This window comes from Prionailurus viverrinus, chromosome C1, assembly GCF_022837055.1.
Source record: "Prionailurus viverrinus isolate Anna chromosome C1, UM_Priviv_1.0, whole genome shotgun sequence".
In the NCBI taxonomy this organism is placed as follows: Eukaryota; Metazoa; Chordata; class Mammalia; order Carnivora; family Felidae; genus Prionailurus; species Prionailurus viverrinus.
This window is the reverse complement of record NC_062568.1, coordinates 23,831,889-23,852,767: the sequence shown is the minus strand read 5'-3', so window position 1 is coordinate 23,852,767 and position 20,879 is coordinate 23,831,889. Positions and strand designations below refer to the sequence as shown.

The window sequence follows — 20,879 nt, the reverse complement described above, 5'->3', positions numbered from 1 at the left end:
GTGATTCCAAAGGACATTTCACTGGTCTAAATATTTGTCCAGCTGAATTGCTATGTCCACTGTCACCTGCCTGGAATCAATATGTTCAAATCAAACACAGTCATCGGCATCTGAGCGTGGAGAAAGAACTTCTTAAACCTGAGCTGGCAACTGGGAGGGTGAGAGAGGAATCAGACAAGGAGCTAGGACAGGGGACTCTTTGCCACCAAGTGGGGGCCCTGCAACAATGGTCAATCCCCTAGAGTTCGCATCTGGATCCCGTGATTCAATGACAAGCTTCCGATCGTCGAGGTGCCGTGAATAACTTTGATAGTCAGGACAGCGTATGCATTTTTTGAGAAAGACTTTATCTGTTGGAACAAACACTTGCTCTTTTTGCTTTAGCCTTGAACCTCTCAGGATGCAGACAGACCACTGTGCTCGGAAGGCACGGACAAAGCTGAGCATACTGTTCTCCTCACTTTTTAAGGAGTTTTCTTAAGATGCCTGTGTCAAGGCCTTTTGATTCTGAGTCATATGAGTGTTCTCCAAGGGGGTAAAAAAAAAAGGAGGACTTTTCTATTTAACACTGTTTCTCACCAAATGCATGCAAGTTGGCACAACAGGTAGCCCAGATGTTTACAGCCCCTGCGGCGGGTTCACAGAGGCACTAGCACCTTCCTAGGCCCTGCCTTACATGCAGTGTGGAATTAGGTGGTGAACCCATGACAGTGCGGGAGAATCAGGAAGGACCAGAGTCCCGCGGCTCCCATCATCGACAGAGGAGTCTGCACATTTGTGTGGACAGCAGTGTGCCCAGGGGCCGGTTCCTGCCACTCCTGTCACCACAGCTATGCAGCCAAGGACACGTTGGATCTTGTGAGCCACCCTCTGTGGACTGAAGGAGAAGCGCTTCTGGGCCCTATACATGCTCTTTATGTGCTTGTCCGGAAAGGAGAATGTAGCAAGACGCAGTGACCATTTTTGTCATCGTTCTTAATGTGGTGGAGCGATTGCAAAAACGTCCCCAACTCTTCACCCTGCCACGAAGCCACACCTCTGCAGCGTGACGTTGCATTTCCTCCCGCCAGTAAGTGTCTCCCTGCGCTTGTAAATCTGGACTGGTCTTGTGACTCGCTTTGACCAACAGAACACAGGGTCAGTGATGGTGTGCCAGTTCTAAGCCTCAGCCTCAAGAGGCATTGAACACTTGTGCCCTTTCTCTTGGACCCGTGATTGACCTATGATTGTGCTCTTTTCTCCTGGACCACGGGAGCAAGCTGCCCTGCTGGATGAAAGAGACACTGCCCCGGTCCCCCTGTCACTCACGCTGAGAGCCAAACAACTGCCAGACTTCTGAGAGAGGCCTTCCTAGACCAGGCAGCCCTTGGCCCATCTGCCCGCTGACCGCAGATCCGAGGAAGCCAAATCAGGATCAACCAAACCTGGCCCAAGTTAGCAGCACTGCCCGGCTGAGCCGTAGACCTGTGAGCAAAAGCAAATGCCTGTCGTGGTAAGTCACTAACTTCGGGTGACTTGTAACACAGCAAGAGCCGAGTGTTACACTTACTCGATTCAGGGAGAGGGCACAGCATGACGGGATGGTGTAATACCACCCTTCGGGCATCCACGTACTCATTTATTCCACAGATCGTGGTTGAACCTCTGCTCTGTAACAGGTACTGCTCCAAATTCTGAGGATGCAAGGTCCCTGCTCTCTTCGAGTTTGCCTCCCAGTCTGGGAACACAAACCACAAATAAATAAATGAGTCAATAAAATAATAAAAATATCAGCTAGCAGTAATACACAGGGCCGCTGAAAGGGCATGTGATAAAGAGTAACTGTGTGGCTACTTTGGCTTTATGGCCAGGGAAGCCTTCCTTCTTGAAGAAAGATTTAACTTAGGCGAGAGGAGGTACAGAGCACAGAGGGCTTTTAAGCCAGGAAAAGAATTAAGATTTTCATGTCAAATGCACTAAGTGAGCTATTATCACTTTTTAATTTAATTTAATTTTATTTTATTTTATTTTATTTTATTTTATTTTATTATTTATTTATTTATTTTTGAGAGAGAGAGAGAATGCATGAGAGGAGGAGAGGGGCAAAGTTAGAGGGAGAGAGAGAGAGAATCTTAAGCAGGCTCCGTGCTCAGCACAGAGCTCGACACGGGGCTCGATCCCACAACCATGAGATCATGACCTGAGCTGAAATCAAGAGTCAGACACTTAACCGACTGAGCCACCCAGGAACCCCTAGTTATCACTTTTTTGAAACAAGAGTCTAACATAATGTGATTGATGTTTAAATGAATCCCGCTGGTGGCAGACATTGTTTTGTTGTTGTTTTTTAATGTTTATTTTTGAGGGAGAGAGAGACAGACTATGAGCAGAGGAGGGGCAGAGAGAGAGTGAGACACAGAATCCAAAGTAGGCTCCAGGCTCTGAGCTGTCAGCACAGAGCCCGACGCAGGGCTTGAAGTCAGGAACCGTGAGATCATGACCTGAGCGGAAGTCAGACACGTAACCGACTGAGCCACCCCGGCTCTCCCAGATATAGAGCAGTTTTCAAGGGTCAAAAGTGGAAGAAGAGAATCAGTTAAGAAGCTCCTGCAATAATTTAGCTTGGGCCATGGTTATAGTAATTAAGATTAAGAGAAACATGGTTTAGGGGAAGAAATAATCGGTCTTGGGATGAGTTACCTGTGGAGTCAAAGGAGAGACTGGAATCCAGGGTAATGTCTAGATCTTTGTTCAGTCACTGGATGAACCAAGATGGAAGACATCAGGGGAAGGGCAGGCCTGAGGGCCGGGCTGCTTGAGTCTGGGACGTCCATCCGTTAGGACAGGGAGAGGCCAAGTGTGTGGGAGGCCACATGGGCCTAAAGTCCTAGGGAGGGGTCAGCACTGCAGAATAGGTTGGGGGTCACTGGCATGCACATGCCACAAGCGTTGGACTAGATGAGGTCACTGAGGACAGTAATTAGAAAAGCAGCAAACACAAAGATAAGCCTTGGGACACACCCCCACCAATGGGCCGAGCAGCTGAGAAGGCTCCCGCAAAACAGACTGAGAAGGAACAGAGAGTAAAGGAAGGGGTAAATGACGAGGGACATATGGTGTCACCAAAAAAATCAAGAGGGCAAAATAGAGAGAAAGGAGGTTCTACTCTATGGTATTGAACACTCCTGACTGATACAGAGGACAGGAACCTTCCTGAAACCATTGAATTTGGCAAACATTCAAATATCTTGTGCCCTCTCCAGGACAATGATACACCCCAAACATAAAATGGATTGTGAAATTATTCTCTAGTCTCTCTGTCAAAGCAGCCTTCTGTCACTGGATAGTTGAATTACTTAATACCAGCTGTCCCCACTCCTCTTAATCTCTGTTCTCATAGGTTCAGTTATTCCTCAAATTTCATGATTTTCCAAAGGCCCAGAAATATGAAGACCCCTCAGGTGAATCCCTATAGGCTCTCTGGAATCTAGAAGTTTCATGAAAACAAAGATGGCATCCATCCTGTTTACACGGTCTCCCAGCAGCCATTGCAGTACCCACCCACAAATAAATTCTCACAAAACTTGAGTCCATGAATAAACATTAAATCCCATTTGACCTCCTATCATCAATACTGTACATGGCTTCTTCTGGTAACCAAGCTGCCACCACCTTGTCCCCCTGTGGATAGATGTGAGGCATTTTTTCAATATTCTCCAAACCGAGGCTTCTCAGGGTTAGGATCCTGTCTCGCTCTTCAATCTGTGTAGCATAAAGTGCTGCTCTAAGGCCAGTTTCCTGGTATTGCTAGTGACTTCTCTGATGTGGACTTCTCATTGGCCGACGAGACTTTCCTGGTGACCTGCCCATCCCCACAGTTGGGACAAATCGTACCCCCAAATTATGTCTGAGGGTCCCATCTCCCAGGACTTTACCTTTAAGATTTCATAAGTGTTTCTTGCAGAATTTTTCAGCTGCTTTGTATTCACTTCACACATATGCATGGTCTGTGTGGCTGGATGCTAGGCTGAGTCTGTGTCAGCTCGGCCCAAAACGTTGTCTGTGTCTAAAAGTCAAGGTTACAATGCCTAGCACCGGTATCTGGGAGCATCCTTGTGGCTTTTGGATCTCTGCAAGGGTATTACTTTTACCCTGCAATTTTGACCTTGATGCTTGTGTGTGAATCAGTATCAGAGTCTGTGCTTCTAATAGGTCATTTGGACCCTCTCTCAGAGAGGGGCATTCAGTAACCATTCCAAATGCACCTAGAATAAATCAGCTGCTAATCTGAGGGCAACTCTGTTTCCCAGGACAAGCAGGTGTTAGGAGGCAGAGCGCTGAAAAGTCAGCCTCAGTTGATCTGAACAAAAGGCCACCCTTTTTCACCTTTAAACTGATTTCACCTAGAATCATGAGGGTTTTGGCAACTTTTAAAGGCCTTGGTAATTATTCTGGGCTCACCCCTGTAACTTTCTGCTACCACTTTCTACCGTAAATAATTCATATTTGCTTGGCCTGTGAAAGGAAATTATCGCAGAAACAAAATCAGATTTTAGCTGAGGTCAAGACACATATTAAATCTGATGCTTCACAGATGAATACAAGCCCCTCCACCTCTGACAGGCTTCTCCTGGCTGTGTGCAGACACTTAATAAATGCTTTTGATGAAGGTCCCTCTGTCTTAAAAGGAAATTAGATTGTTCTGACAACATCTCTTCATCGCTAAACTGCTGGTTATTATCCAGCAGTTGGTGATCCTCTAGGTGTTTGCAAATTGATTGTTTAATGTTTTGCATTCTTCTATGTCCACATTTCCAGGGTCAGCAGACACATCTACAATTCCCAGTGTAGGTGATGTGTTTGTCCTTTGCTGGTCTTTGGGTGTTTCATTGAAAACACACACACACACACACACACACACACACACACTGTTTTGTTTCAAAACAATTTCCCAAGCTCTTCTTTCGTTCGCTTCTTTGTATTTACTGACTACCAAACATGTATGAACTAGCACTGGGCTCATCACTGGGGATACATTGGTATGCAAGACAGCATAAAAGCTAGTGACTGTAATTTCAGATTGTAGTTAGGACCGTGGATAAAATAAACAGGTGCTATGATGGAAAATACATGTGACAGCCTTTCTGAATAGGAGCATTTTAAGCTGAGCTCTGGAGAGTGCAAGAGGGAGGGACAGCCTTAAAAAGTGAGTAGGAGGAAGTGATGAATGCAAGGGCCCTGGGGTCCTCTTCTGGTCTAGCACCTAATGGAAGGCAAATGGGAGTGGACTTTGGAAAGAGGGTGAAATGAAGGTAAGGGGTGGTCATAGTATCAGGAAGCTTACAGGTTGGGTGAACATCCATCCCAGTTTGCTAAGAACAGTCCTTGTTTAGACCGTTGTCCCCGAGTAATTACTGATAAGGCTCTTTATTCTCAAAAGTGTCCTGGTTTGCATAATAAATTATATGGCCATCCTATTTTTAAAGGGCAGGCCAAAGAGTTGGGATTGTAGAATACGAAAGATAGAAAATCAGGAAGGATATTAAGCAGAGATATGAGAGAATTTGATTTGTGTTTCCAGACTGTTCCACCTGTAGTCTAAAGGGGGCCAAGCATGCAAGTGAGAGAAAGCTGTAGTAAGGCTACTGTAGTGACCCCAGGAAAAGTGGATGGTCAACAGAGAATCACATTTAGAAAATATCTTATGCAGGGATGCCTAGCTGGCTCAGTTGGTGGAGCGTGTGACCCTTGATCTCAGGAGTGTGGGTTTGAGCCCGCCCCATGTTGGGTGTAGAGATTATTCAAAAATAAAATCTTTAGAAAATGTATGTATCTTATGTTAAGCAATAGTCTATCATCTTTTTTCTTTTCAAGCCCTCAGTGCTGGTTCCAGTAGACTAGACACTATGGTGCTCTGTGGAGGCCCCACCCCTTCGAGACTGAGCCCTCTCTTCCTCCAGCTGCCAAAAGTGTTAGCTCTTGATGGCTCACAGCTAAGTTCCTCCCCAGGAATTACAGAAGGGAGCTGCCTTACTCTAGGTTATGCCCCCTCCTGGGAACAGTGCACGTCTGATTAACTGGTTGGTATAGGGGTACAAAGGCCCCATCCCCTTGTCTCAACTTGGGACATCTCTGAAGGGCCATCCCAGCTCCAGAGCTCCAGGTAAAACCTACTGAGGCCTCTGTTGCGGGTGCATCACTGTTCAATCCCCTCACCCTCCAAACAGGGGCTGTTCCCACCGCACTGCCCCCAAAACACTTGCATGCAAATATCCGCTGCAGAGTCTACTGCCGGGGGAACCTGGCCTACAATCCCAGTGTTAGCACAACTTTCCATTAAAATATGTCTTTGGTGTTACCTACCCTGACATCTCCACATCTAATCAGGAGGTAAAGCTTCCCTGGTGCTTTCTGCTGGGTATATAAAGAATCTTTTCCTATTGTCTTTTATGTCCTTTGTAAATTGAATCACCTACTTTGTTTTGACCTGGATAATTTTCTCTGCAAGCAGTTGTACTGGTTCATGCTACTGGCTTCCTGTAAACTGGCACCCTTCCCACTTTTTGCTGCATTCCACATGCTTATTTCAGATCTTGCAAAACAACAGCTCTTCTTTAAACACCTTGATTTTTGATTACCTAAATTTAGTTTCTTCTTTTTGTACTTGATTTATTTCCTTAGGGAATGTAAAGATCGCATAAATTCCCCCTTTATTTCTTTTATTCATGAGATTATTCCTGGTATTTCTATACAGTAATTTGAAATCTATTGAATACTGAAATAAATTACAGTAGGACCCCATTCTTCATAGCTCATTATCACCAAGAATGCACTGCATCATGGATTAAATCATGCTCTCCCAAAACATAACCACAACCAACAAAAGATGGATGCTGGGTCATTAGAGGATAATAAGAGAGAGTCGGCAATCTTTACAAAGTAACACATCACGTCTTCACTCCTTCACAGGCATAAGAGGGATAAATAAGCATGCAGGTGGGGGGGAATTCACCCTAGGAACGGGGAGGGGAACGTCCACACACTTTGAGCACAGGGGCTTGCTGATGCAACCTGGTGAGGTCTCTTAACTTGTTTCCAGTCACCCAGCCAGTTGAAGTTTCCCCATCCCACCTTTGCTCATTGTGAAGAGCACACGGGAGGAGGCAAAGACTTGCATATCTTATTTCTCCCCATTCATTCACTCAACAAATATTCTTGAGCACCTGCCATGGTGCTACGCCCAGGTAGCACTGTACTAGGCATAGAGCATGTTGGTAAACTATTCACGCTCCCTCCACCCCACCCCTACCACCGCCACCAATCATGACATACAATGTGTCTCTTGGTCCTGAATCCCAAAACAGTATAATAATAAAAATATTCCACTTTTTTGTTTTGCTTTTAATAAGTTTCCTTTCATTAAAAGTCAACACTTCCATTTCAGGTTATCTGTCCTCAGCACAACTTCTACTGCGGAAATCTTTAATCCTCCAATTAAACTTTCCAGTTTTAGGAAGATTAGGTCAGAAAAAGTAGCTTCTTTAGTTGACCCAGAAGCAACCATTGTACCTAATACTTTTCAATCACTTGCTTTCACTTTTATTTCTGAAACATCGGTTATATGATGCACTTCTCACTTCCAGCTTATGTCATAGTAGAAAACATGTGGAAACCAGTTAGAACTTCAGCTCTGTAATTTATGAGCTGTTGGATCAGTCTCCTTAGTCTCTCAAAGCCTCAGTTTCCTCATCTGTCAAAGGGAAAGAACACATAATTTAAAGGATTTTATGAAGATCAAAATGAATCCTGGCAGTAAAGGCTTGAACCATGCCTGACACGTGGTACATATTCTAACCATAGGTTCCCTTCACCTTTCCTGCCCAGAATGTCCATTCATTCATTCGACAAATTCACGTTGATGCTTAAATTGTGCAAGGCACTGCTTCAGGCCCTAAGGACATAAAATGGGTAAATAGGACAATGTACCTACTGTTATGCAGCTTCTATTCTAGTGGGAGGAGACAGGCAGTTAATAAATAAAAACATAGCAGGCAGCGATAAGTGCTAGGATTAAAATTAATCTGGAAATACATGGGGTGTGGTTGTGCTTTATGTTGTGTGGTCAGGGAGGGCCTCTCTGGGGAAGTAAAATTTGAGCTGTGACATAAACGACAAGAAGAAGTAAAGTCAACTGAACATGTGAAAGAGGAGCTCTCTAGAAAGAGGATGTAGCTAGTGGGAGCCCTCAAGAAGGAACGGACTTGGACGACTTTCTACAAGGAGTGGGAGAGTGGTGGGCAGAGGCCTGACCATTGTGGGCTACTTGGTCAGAGGAAAGAGCTTGTATTTTCTTCTCAGTGCAATGAGGAGCCTGTGGAGAATTTAAAGCAAAGGAAGAACAGGATCTGACCTACATGAATCTGAACCATCAGGAAGGATGGGCCAACAAGAGTAGAAGGAGGGAGATCATTTAGGAGGCTCTTGCGGTCACACAGGTAAGAGATGTTGGAGGCCTGGAGCACCATGGGGGCCACAGGGATGGTGAGAGGTACACAGGCGCTGGGGAGGTCTCAAAGCAACGGTCATCTACACGTCTGCAGTTGGGCTGAATGGAGGAGAAAAGCAAGGGGCCAAGGAGGATTCCTAGGACTAGACTAGCCACAGAGGTGCCATTTACTGAGACAGAGGACACAGGGGCAGGAGCATATTTATGGGAGAAAATCAAGATTTCAGTGCTGGACATTAAAAGTTTGAGAGTCCTCTTCAACATCTAAGGGAATATGACTATAAAGCAATACATAACAGAGTATATGAGTGTGGGTTTCCAAAATGGACCAGGGCTTAAGAATAGGGGTATACATTTGAGAGACATGACTCTAACGATGGTATTTAAAGCCACAGAACTGGATGAGATTCCCCAAAGTAAGGATGTGGATGGAGAAGAAGAGGAGTCAAGGTGCAGATCCCGAGGCAAAGCAACACTTAGGGGTCCAGCCGAGGATTCTAAGGAAGAAAAGCCAGTAGAGAAAAACCAAGAGGGTATGAAATTACAAAAGCCAAGAGAGTGTTAAGCAATGAGGGTATGACTTACAACTGCTACAGTCACTGGGCTTACTTCACAAGAACACCATTATCAGGAAACCAGCATTATACCCAATCACCCACCTGTCAACCCCAGGAGCCATTTCAGCATTCACTCCTCAGATACATCAGTGTTATGGGTCGCACTGTGTCAATAAAATAAGTTATGTTGGAGTCCTCACCTCAGAATGAGACCTAACTTAGAGATGGGGTCTTTACAGAGGTAATCCAGTTACAATGCGGCCATCAAGGTGGGTCCTAATTCAATATGGCCAGCGTCTTATAAAAAGAGAACAACAGAGATACACCCAACGCCCAGGGAGACCGCCAACGTGAAAACGAAGGTCGAGATCAGGTTGATGGAGCAGAAGACAAGGAACACCAAAGATGGTCAGCCAACCACCAGAAGCCGGGAGACAGGCAAACACCGACTCTCGCTCGCGGCCTCATGGCCTTCGGAAGGGCGCCATGTCTCAATTTTAGACCTCTCGTCAGAATTCCGAGAAAATAAATTTCTGTTAAGCCACCCAGTTTGCGACACTTTGGCCAGGCAGCTTCAGCAAACAATACAGGCCTTCAGCATGCTGTCACAGCAGGGGTCTCCTCTCGGGGTGGGCAAAACACAAGCTAGGTTTCTGGGACAGTGTTAGCCACTGTGGGATCCCTCCGTGGGCTTTGTGCTCAGGGTTTGGAAGTGGAACAGTGTCGCCAGCCCTTGTAAGAACACTTGAAACACAATCACACGAGGTGAGCAGTGTGAAGGCTACAAGCTTTAGGGTAAAAATGAAGCAATATGCTGGAGGGAAGCAAATCGGAGGGAGCATGTTTATTCAATACGGAAGAAGCGAGGAAACCTGCCATAAAAGAAAGCATCATTGTTCATGTCGTGTTCGGCCCCCAGAAGTAACCCCAGATGGGGGGGAAGGTCCCCCTCCACTCTGCCTGCCCAAATGAGGGATGGCTTGTTTGGACAATGTACACACTTCGAAAGCCTCCTCTTTCACTCTGCCTATTTCTGTTCCCACAAGGCCCACAGTTTCTCTTTTTATCCTAAATTTATAAAATGCCAAAGAAAATATGACTTTTTAGAAGATTCAAAATCTGGAAAGTACCCTTAAGGTACTGCAGTTAAGCTGTTTTTGATGATAAGGAGCAGATACCCGCAAATGCGTTCAGCTCGGATTGGGGGCCAGGGGATTGAAGTCAGGAAGCCCCATGAGGTAGTAAGAGAGACATTCTGTTGAAACCAAGATCTTCTGTAACAAAAATAGATCACACTTACACAGCATGCCAGGCACCCTGATAAATGCTTTACGTGTGTTAGCTGATTTCTTCCTCACAATAGCCCTTTGAGGGAGATACTGTACTTCTCCCCATTATACAGATGAGGAAGCCAAGGTAAAAACAAAACAAAACAAAGAGTAAGTGCCACGGTTAAAAGCTAGCAAGTAAGGAGCCAGGATTTGAACCAAAATGGGCAGGCTTCAAGGAATGTTCCTTTAAGTACTGGTTTATGCTACTCCATGGGAATCCAAATGGAATGGAAACAGATTAAGGATTTTCCCTGTCTCCCTCCTTCCGTCTAACTTTCTCCCCACTTCCTTCTCTCTCTCCTTCTCTCCCTCCACCCTCCTCTTTCCACTCTTCTCTTTACACCTCCCTCTGACTCTCTTAGTATTTCTCTTCCCCCTCTTTTATGTGTATACTCTGTTCTCCTTTGCCTACTAACTAGTTTATTCTTTCTGTATGCTCTGTGTTGCCTTTTTGTACCCAACAGCTTCTACTTAATCCTAACTCCTACTCCCTTGTACCTACAGCCTGGACATGGCCCACTTTGGCTACTCCAAACTCACATTGGTCACTACCTCACTGGGATTTCTTAAGAATCCCAGAGCACAAAGTCCAGTTGGATCTGTCCATGAGCTGCCCCCCCAATCCAAATGGCTATGGCTACCTACTGAGTCATAGGGAACGAAATATGGTGGCCCACTCAGGGCAGCCAGCAAGAATGATGCCTAGTAAGCAAAGCATCACCTTCATTTTTGACAGAAAAACTGTCTACTGATCACATCTGTCACAGATAAGCCTGCCAGCCAAGTCCCCACCGCTCCCTGGCCCATGCCCGAGCATACGATGCCCCTGGTATAATAATGTTCACGCGTACTGTGCATCTCTGTGCGATGTGGGTAGCTGATTGCAAGTGAATAAATGAGAATCTTGTCTGGCTCCTTCGAGAGAAGACAAATGGGCTGGAGTTGTGAGGCATATCGGAGAAAAGGGGAACCCAGGCATCAGGAGGAGGCATAAGACAGAGAACCGCATCGTTCTGTGAAACTCAACAGAGATCTGCCTCTTCGACAAAGCAAGGTCTCCATCTGTCTTGGGAGTAAAAGCTGGACACCGGAAAAGAGAAGCTGCCTTGGTAAAAAGTCAAAGGGAACTCAGCCTAGGCCAGGGGTAAGCTCGTATTTGAACTAGAAAGAGAAATTCGATTCTTCTGGGAGAAAAGGAAAAGATGCTGAGCTACAAGGAGGCTGGGCTCACACAGCCAGATTAAGACATCTTGCCTAGAGCACATGGCATCTCTGTATCAGACTTCTGTAGTCCCCAAACAGTGAATCAGTCTCTGCAAGAGACACCTGCACTCGCAGGCCTGGATATAGAAAGGTATGTAGAAAGCAAGTCTGCTAGCAATTTCTTTTTTTTAAAGGTGACTCTATTCCAAATAAAGTATTCAAATGATACATTATTATGTTTCCACATAATCCCTTAGCAGATTTGAACAGCCTTATTATAGAGTTGGACAGGTGTTAGTATCTTGCTTTATCCCAGCCTTCCACACCTTGCAAGATCATTCAGCTTTCCTCCTAGAAATTTTGCTCTCGTCTTTAATACACTGAATTACTGAAAATAGGTTTTCCATATACTTGGAGAGCAAAAATATTTTTCTCATTAAAAGTAGAATCACAACAGGCACATAGATATCTAAACAAAGGGTACCCCAAATCTCATATCCGGACAGCGAATCTATTTTTCAGGACTGCCACAAACATCTAAAAAACTCCCCTACCGCTCAAGCAGGATTTATGGAACTAGTATAATGTGTTGATGATTAACCTTGTCAACTTACTTCTCGAATAACCCCTCCTCGTTTATGCCCTGGTAGTAAAAGATTCCCTTCTCCTATGCAGGAAGTCCAGAATGAAAAGTGGGTTGTTGCCATGGCAACAGAACACAAGGCAGAGAACTCCAGAGAAGGGGGAGGTCTCTATACCCAAGGCCACAGTCACAAGAAAGCCCCAGGCCCAGAGTGGTGGCAGCAAAGCGAAGCAACCTGCTATGACTTCACACTGCCAGATGGCCTGCTGTTGACACAGGGTTCCCCCCAACTGCTAATTATTTGCATAACTCTGGATCATTCATTCAAAGGAAAATAAGGAATTCATTTAAATATGCATTGATATACTTACCAGTTTTTCTCTTTGAACAGCGTAGCATTGGAAACTTTCTCCACAAACATTTAGCACAGTGCCTTACACATAGAAGCTACTTAAGAGGGGTGTATGTAACGATTTACTGGGTCCCTTCTTGAGCCAGGTACTACTCAAGATACAGAAATGAAAAAGACAAGTTCCCTCTTCTCAGAGAGGGTAGACATGCACATATAATCAAGATCTCCATATAACCTTACATGCCACCTTGATGCTACAGCCTTGCCCAAGGTAGGGGGGGTAGGGGGGTTTCAGAAGACAGCCCTACCCTGGAGGAGAACACAAGAAAGGGGAGCGAGGCGCAGAGGGTACGTGCCCCATACCGCCTGATCTGAGTCCTGAGGATGATTGAAGAGCTAAGGGTGCTCCTTGATTGTTTACTGTTTGTTTTTGTCTGCTCGCTCTGAAATACCCATGACAGACAGGACGGCAAGAGCGAAGGCCCAAAGGTAAACAGTAGCACGGTCCATGTCAAGAAAGCATAGGCAGTTTGCCGTCCACGAACAGGAATGTGCAGGGCAGGGAATGGCAGGAAGTGAACCTGGACGCACAGGTCACCAAAGTGTTGACGGAGCGTGGAAGTCCCTCCCCTGGGAGAGCCTGGACTGTGGTTTCTGGACAATGGAGGCACCGACTTGGCGAAGCCTGCTTTCTGGAAGGACTCTTTCGCAGCAGTATGGAGAACTGCTTAGCAGGTAGCACCGTACTCAAGAGGGCCAGCTCCAACGGGGCTTCAGACATCCAGGCAAGAGACCATAAAAGCCTGAGTCAGAGTAGGGTATTAGGGATGGAAAGGGTGAGGATAGATTCTAGAAACGCTAAGTAAAATCACATAGCTCCTCAACATGACTCACCTCCCCAAATCCCTAAGACCCAAATCTCCATCCTCCTCTCCATACCAATTCGAACAGTAAGAAAAACCTGGGCAAAGAAGGGTAAGATTGGCAGCGACTGGCGCTCCTTGCATAGTACATGGCTTATACATTCATTGAACCACTTAAAATGATCACAGTCACTTTCAACCCTATTGGCTGAGTTGATGGACAGGCAAAAAACATTTCTTTCGTGGATTTATTCCACTACACTGTTTCCAATCATTATGGGTCATGGGGGTCAGAAACAGAAAGGAGATTTTTAGAAAGATTCTGAACAATGTATCAGTGCCAACTCAGTGACAGACGAAACAAAACAGATAATGTTTTGCGTTGAGATAGGATCGTTCCTTTGAGGTTCTCCTGGGTTCACAGTGAATATTAATTTTTAGAGCATTCCTATAAAGTAGACAAGTGGCAAAGGGGTTTGGCTCCATTTCAGTGGGGGAAAAAGGAAAAGATGCTAGTGCCTGGAGAGATGAACTGATTTATCAGAGGCGAGGCAGGCTGGAGGCAAGCCTAAGGACAGGGTTTGGGCTTCTCGGTTTCCTCTCCTGGTTTTATCATCTCAACCTGTCCTAATGAGGTTATTGTACTTAACATAGCCTGTCCAGATCTCATCTGAAAAGAGGAAGCAAAGACCTGGGTAATTTTCCAGATAATTTCTTTAAGAGGAAAAAAAGCAACCTCTCTTCCCTCCAAATTGTTTATAATTGATGCAATACAGGAAGTCTCACTGCTTTTTAATGAGTTCCCAAACTCAAATTGCGCCATTTAATTTTTTTTTTTTTTGGAAATCTACATTTGCCTGAAATATCTCAGAAATTCGAGTAGAAAGGGAGGTTTTGCCTCAATTATGAAAATGACCTCAACTTGCTTCTTGGTGCAGCGATGGAACGAGGGGGCAGTGCACGGTATCCTGGCTGTAGGAAGCAAGCCCTTCCCCTGTGGCCTACGATGGACCCCTTTTGGTGCTGAGATGGGGGCACAGGGAAACCCCACGCTGCGGCTCGACACTGTGATCCTTTCTGTTGTCCACTATAAATTTGTAGGTCATTTTGCATGTGCCAGGACTCCAGTGGACATCGCCTGCTTTGCTGAGCTTATACACAGCTGAAAATGTAAGACTTATGTTAGCGACTGGAAAAAAAATGACTCCGTTCTTACTAAAAGGTCAGCCTTGGATTCACGTTTTATATACATATTGCATTGATGGGTAAACCGAGCTAGCAGTGATGAGGCGAGGAAAGGATTGCGTTCCTTTTTTTTTTTTTTAACCAAAGCACCCATCTCCACTCTTTGTCTCACTCCAGTCCCGTTATCTGTCACGCTGCTTCTGTCCCGCCTCATTCAGCCACTCTGCCCTGGCTCTTTTTTTCTTGTACCTCCCGAGATAGAGTCACCTGCTTCTGGGCGAAAAGCCTGCCTTGCAGTGTGGTCCACGGGCAGCATTTCAGGTAAGGAGAAGGAGCCCTATCCTGAAGTAGCAGCTTTGGAGGTATACTGTGAGTCTATAGGAGGACCCCAAGAGTTTGCCTTTTCACCGGACAAAAGCTTCAGATCTTGACTCTGAACAGAGGCAGCTCCTCTGGGCTGGTGTGCCCGCTGCCCTGCTGCTTCCAGCAGTCAGAAGAGCCACGGACCAAAGACAGCTCGCCAGGCCACCCTGACGCCCAGCTGGAGTGCGTCCAGGTGTTCTCCACACGCTGCTCCCCTCCACCCCGCCAGGCTCCCTGCGCACACACCCTGCGTGGAATTCGTGCTCTTCTGCAGGCACCCACCTCCCAAAAGGGGAGCCCCTTTCTGAGATTGCATCACTTCGTTTTTACATCCTAAACAATTACACATGATTTCCCAAAACGTGAGAGGAGTCAGCAGACTCTCTCCAAATACTGGGCTGCAAGGCGGTAAAGGCAGGGGAAGGGGGGGGGGGCGTGTAGAGGAGGGAGGAAGGAGGGAGACGCATGGGGGAAGGAAGGCAGAGGCTCTGGAGTCTTTGTTTCTTTCCCATCTGGCTGGGAGCCAGGGGCGGAATCCAAGAGACCTATCCTTTGTCCACTGATCTGACGGCCGTCCCACGTTCCCACTCGGCAGAATCCAAGCGGAATGCATTCACACATTCACATCCATTGCTCAAAAGCTTACTGAGAAATCTCAGTCTTCCTGTGCCTAGTGGAAGCAGGATTTCTGTGCAGCGTATCTGTTTTCAAGGTCACAGCAAAATGGAGAGTTCCACTCGCTCCGGTAGAGTCTGTCATTGTTAGCACTCTCCTAGTCCTCCAAGGAGACCAAAAGCATGTGCTCTGTGGCTTTAAGGGAAGAGAGAATCCTTCCCAGGCTCTCTCTATCAAGTCTGGTTAGGTTTTAGCATGTAAAGTTCCAGGCCATAAATAATTCAAAAGGCATGAAGAAGATTTTCTTCATTCTCCATCTATCCCTGCACACAACACCCCCCTCCCCTTTCTGGCTTATAACAAATGCTAATTTAATCAACTGGCAGTAAATTGCACTGGTTGCTGACTCATGCCAGACACAGCCCCTGTGGACTTGACAGAGCTCTGCCATCCCATTTGGAAATGAACAATAAAGAAGTGCGGTCCTGAGCTGTCCACCTTTCTCCTTTTGTCCTCCTTTTGTCTCCTCCTTCTCCTTCTCCCTCGCCCAAAAAGGACCCTTCAGGAACGTGTATCCCTGCTGTACATGCAGGCGGTTCACATCCCAGCCATGCTGTGGGCAAGGGTCTGTGCTCCGTGCAAGTTGTGTGGCCTCCCAGCTGCCCCTGGTGGTGGGGAGTCCCCAGGGCTCCTGAAGGCTGCTGGCTAGATAAAGTCTGAGCAGCAGGGGGAAGGAGGCGGGGGACCAAGAAGAAGGGTGGGAAGCAGAATGAGAGAGAAAGCCCTTGTTATCCAAGCTGTGAAAGTATGTGTGCCGCAAAGACTCTCGGAAACCCCATAGATAGTGCTGGGCTGAAAGCTGATTACCGGATGGAGTGTAGGCCCTTTTTACCTCACCGAGCCAGCAGGAGTGAGGATCCTGGACTCCTGGGGACAGCTGGGAATGGCAGGAACTCCCATAGAGACAAGACAAGAGGAGCAGGTGGAGGGCCGGGGGCAGAGAAGATGGGACAGGAAGCAATGTCCCCAAAAGGAAATGACCAAGAGATAAGAAAATATCTATGGGAAGTCTAAAGTCCATTTCCTTTTCCTTTAGCTCTTTTATTTTAGCTATAAATATTTATCTTATAAAGAAGCCTTCTCCGTCCCCACCCCACAAGGATTCCTTGAAAACCGTCCCTGCCGAGATCATCCAAATATTTGCCGAGCACTAATGTATAGGAAGGAGATGGGAGGTTGTTTACTCTCTTGTCTTCAAATGGCCGCAAAGCACTTAGAGCGTTCGAGGCAGGATCCTGCTCGTTATTTTGTTTGCTCTCTCGTTCTGACCGCCCCTCTCCTGCAGTGCACATCTGATAGCCTTGGGCCCCTTCTGCAGGCAGGCCGGGGTCCATGCACGGCCACAGCTGACACTGTTTCCCCCAGACCCTGTCTCTGAGGTTTTGCACACAGTAGGTCTAACTGCTGCAAAATTAGGCATATTCTTTACTTTCATTACTTTTTAGTTGTTTTAATGTTTGTTTATTTTTAAGAGAGACAGAGAGAGAGAGAATGAGCAGGGGAAGGACAGAGAAAGAGGGAGACACAGAATCCAAAGCAGACTCCAGGCTCTGAACTCTTAGCACAGACCTCGGTGCCGGGCTCAAACTCAAGAACCGTGAGATCATGACCTGAGCCAAAGTCGGACGTTTCGTTTAACCAACTGAGCCGCCCAGGCACCCCCCCCCCCCCGCTTATTTTTTATTGAGCAAATGGAGGAACAGCAAAGCATCAGAACCTTCTAAAGGCTCTCACTCATCTGGTCACCAAAGCTTAGCCACAGTGCTGACTGTCCAAACCATTTTTTTTGGTCTGGAATCGTCAGAGTAGTTTTATGTGTAATTGTACCCCCGCCCCCCATTGGTTTATAATCTCCTCCTGTGGGGAGTTTTTATGTCTGCCACGAGGCTGATCATCCCTCCAGGATGGCAGCCCCACCCATCTCCGTTTCTTTGGCTCTTTCGTGGGTGTGCATGCATGCGTGTGCACGCAGACACATGTGTCTTAGACCAACCGCGTTGTTTGCCTCTCCTTGAGTTTTTCTAGAAGGCTCCCTGCTGACAAACCAGACTGCATAATGGCAAAGCACTTTTGCCTTAGAACTTGGAGAATGCACAATCAACTTCCTGCAGGAAGCCCAGAAAGAGGAAGAAACAAAAGCCTTCCTGTCCTCCGGCACCCCGGTCCCCGCGCAATATTCTGCGCTTCTTTCTTCTAATTCACGGCTCCAAGATTTGGGGGTCACTGGGGAGCCAGGGAAGACTGGCCCAGCGTAGGGGAGGCTTTTGCGTCTGGCACACAGCATTCTAACGGACGTGCTTCAGTGCCAAGAGTGGAAGGCGTGGTTCACTTTGTCCTTATTTGACCAGAAGGCTCGGCATGGAATGCTGCCTCGGTGTCTCAGCTGTGAAGTCCTGGGGCGGTCGTAAATAAACGCAAGGCCTGGTATGGCTTCTTGGCTAAACGTTTGCACAGTAACTCAAATGAGGCAGCAGACATGAGTCAGGAGAGAAAAATAAGCTGAAGGAGGTGGGGGGGGGGGGCAGGGAGCTTGGGCTTCTCAAGCTTGAGAGATGGTACTTTACCCGGAGACACTCGCGGGGTCCCCAGGGACAGACTGCAAGCCCTCCCCCTCCACCGCACCACCTGCCAGAGCCATTTGCCAGCAGCCTATAAGCACTGCTAAGTGAGCCAGTGGCTTGTCCATACCCCTTGCAAGAGGCCAACCAGGACCTTGCACGTTGCCGAGAGGGGCAATAAAAAGACACTAAATATTTTATCTATTTTGATGATTCGCAATTTGAACAAGGGCTCATGTTCAAGCTGAGAACTTGAAGCGGAGACATAACACTGGACCTGCAAGGTTAGGTCCAGTGGAAATGTGAAAAGACAATAGTAATTTCATTCCAGTGGCCATTGTTACGTGTTGAGTAGTCAGTGGATCACCAGATTTATCCTTGCCTCCCAGAGGCAGGAGGCCAGCAGCTGGTGGGCAGAGGTTATTAAGCTTCCCTGGTATGCTTTGTTTTCTCTACTGGGGACAGTGAAAGGAAGGGCTTCTGCCAGCCTCTACGTGCTACCCACCCAGGGTCTGAAATAAAAGTATGTGCTGAATGAATGATTGCATTCCTTCCTTTATCATTCATAATAAAACCCAGGGCTGCCCAGAACTTGTGCTTCTCCATTTTAAGTCTGTCTCCCTCCACTCCTTCAACTTCAATCACGTTAACCTGCTCCAGCTGTCATAAAAAAGTACCGCAGATCTGGTGGCTTCCATAATAGAAACTCATTTTGTCACAGCTCTGGAGGCTGGGAGTCCAAGATCAAGGTGTCAGCAGGATTGATTTCTCCCGAGGCTTCTCTCTGGCTGGTAGGTGGCCGCTTTCTCCTGTCTTCACATGGTCTCCTGGGTGTGTAAGGAGACTAGTCCCAGGGGATTAGGGCCCTCCCCTATGACCTCATCTCTCCTTAATTACCCTTTTGAAGGCCCTGTTTCCAAATGCAGTAGCATTATGAGGTCCTAGGAGTTACACTTCACCGTATGAATTTGAGGAGGACACAAGTCACCCCCTAACGACAATTGTGACTTGTGTGTCTCAGGACCAAGGACGATAGTCTCCATCTGCATAAACATTTTGGTAAATGCAGCCCCTGTCCCTGACACAGACAGACCCAGGATCTGCCCTGCTGTCTACTGACCCAAAGGCACCACCCACCCACCCACCCTCCAAGACGAGACCAAGCAATTCCACAGCATTTCAGGTAGTAGTAACAGAAAAGAAGGCATTTTTCAAAGTACTAATTTTCCAGTCCGTTGCTTCCCTGGTGAAGGAGGGAGGACAGCAGGATTAAGTATTCTGGGGGCCTATCAACCCCTTGCCCTTTATTTCTCTGTTCCCACCAGCAGATTGCCTCACATTGGGGGCCTGTCCCCGTGCAGGAAGGTGGCTTCTGCCTGGCTGCCTCTGGAGCAACACCACACCTGAGCAGTCTCTTTTGGTCACAGAATGAGGTTCCATTTGTTTTGGCCATAAATGGGGATTCAGCATTTGACCAACCCAAGTTGTTGGGAAACTCCAAATATCAGGTTTACACCTGACTCCGTTGCATCTTGTTCTTCCTCCAGGAACCCAGCAGCCTTATCACCATTTCTCCGGCCAAAAGTCACCTGACAGAGCCTCTTTTCCTACGTGCTGAACCGAAAGGCTGTCCCTTTTGAGACTTATACCTGTTAGGGAAGTCAACATCCACCCACTTCCAGGACAGGGATGCTGAGAGCTCTCAGGCAGTGATTTTTGGCCTCGTCGCTACCGAGGAGTGAAACGGATAAGAGTCAACAAAGAATATTCCTATGTCATTTTTTAATGCTTCAAATCTCCCCTTTAAAATTGTTCTGGTCCTAAATGCATGCTCTGTGTGTGTGTGTGTGTGTGTGCGCACACACATGCTGCCGTTGTGTTGTTGTTGCTTGACATCCTCCTCTAAGCCTGCGTGCTGGAGGCATGACAAATTTGGTCTTTCAATTCATATGCCCATTTGAATTCTAGAAACGCACACTGGTAGGTTTTAGGAGCATCTCCTGGTAAGTTAAGTCAGAGGTAGATACTGATGCTGATATAAACTCAAGCAGACAAGGAAAAGTAATTGTAAGAAAGGAGTGGGAAAGTATCTCCCATTCATCTCCTTCTTAGCTCATAATTCAAGCCCACATTTCTAGAGATTACAAAATATTACAACAAGAAAGCCTTAAATGACCAAGACTCCAAGCCAAAGAGTCTAACCCCAATGAACAAATGTTCTTTGCTTATCCACTGACTACACATAGTCAGTGTAGAGCTGTACCTGGGGCAGTGGTTGGACGTGCCCTTCTCTGTCCTCTGGTATTGTGGAATCAGAGTACGGAAACAGACACACAAACCATAATTAATGATGGAAAGCAGAAAAAGCTGGTGGTTCCAACTAAGTGGGACAGACTCTCAGTGCTATTGGGTTTTGGAGGTGGGAACGATGGGCACAGTGAAAGGGTCTCAGAGGAGGTGCTACGTGAGCCAGATTAGGGGCTTGGATCTGGTCCTGAAGGCAGCATGGGCTCGCTGAAGGCCTTCGGGCAGGGAAATGACATTATAACAAACCTAGTGTCAGAGGTGAGTACCCCGGCACAGAATGCACTGGGGCCGGTGAGAAGCAAGGCTGAGAAACCAGTTTGCAGGCTCTGGCAGTGGCCCAGGCACCAGCAACTCCCACCTGAGCTGAGGGTTGGTAGTGGTGACAAGAGGGAGAGACAGATGCTCAGGAGCCATGAA

At 46.9% G+C, this 20,879-nt stretch overlaps 1 long non-coding RNA gene across 1 annotated transcript; it reads left to right on the top strand.

Annotated features, from left to right (window-relative positions):
- Nucleotides 1-1,010: 1,010 nt before the first annotated feature.
- Nucleotides 1,011-20,042, top strand: LOC125171547 (uncharacterized). The gene is made up of 3 exons (XR_007154391.1): nt 1,011-1,492; nt 18,877-18,946; nt 19,703-20,042. It is a non-coding gene; the product is annotated as an uncharacterized LOC125171547 (long non-coding RNA).
- Nucleotides 20,043-20,879: the final 837 nt, after the last annotated feature.